Here is a 552-nt window from a genome sequence, read left to right on the forward strand (position 1 = left end):
AATTAAACACAACCAATATTTAATTTAGGTATATTTTGTTAATAGTCCACGACAACAAATTCAAACGAAAGCCAAACAAACGCCACAAAACCCAAGAGATGAAAGGAAATGTCCGTGATTGGCCAAGTCCCGCTTATATTTCAACCACTCGGGAGGCAGTAGAGCGTTTGAGTAGTGTCCTATTTGATATTTTATATTATTTTAATTAGCAAAATACAAGGTTCTTTTTTTAAAACTCATAATATTTCTATGTACTAAATAGATCTAGAACTATAATAAAATTTTTCAGTTCAATACCAAGTAGGTAACACAGACAATAGAATTTTGGTTCAGAAGTAAAAAGAATGCCTGTATGACATGGTTTATGAAATTATATTTGACAGATTAAAGGAGTAGAAAAAAATATTACCTATCAACGGAAACTACAAAAGTTGTAAAAGGTAGGTCAAATGTTCTAATCGAGAAATATGATACTTTATATTGGCGTATAAGCAAATCAATTAAGGATATTAAAGATTAGTTTCAATCAATAGATTCATATTCAAACAATAC

Source organism: Hyposmocoma kahamanoa, unplaced genomic scaffold (genome assembly GCF_003589595.1).
Source record: "Hyposmocoma kahamanoa isolate Upper Pololo Valley unplaced genomic scaffold, ASM358959v1 202, whole genome shotgun sequence".
Taxonomy (NCBI): Eukaryota; Metazoa; Arthropoda; class Insecta; order Lepidoptera; family Cosmopterigidae; genus Hyposmocoma; species Hyposmocoma kahamanoa.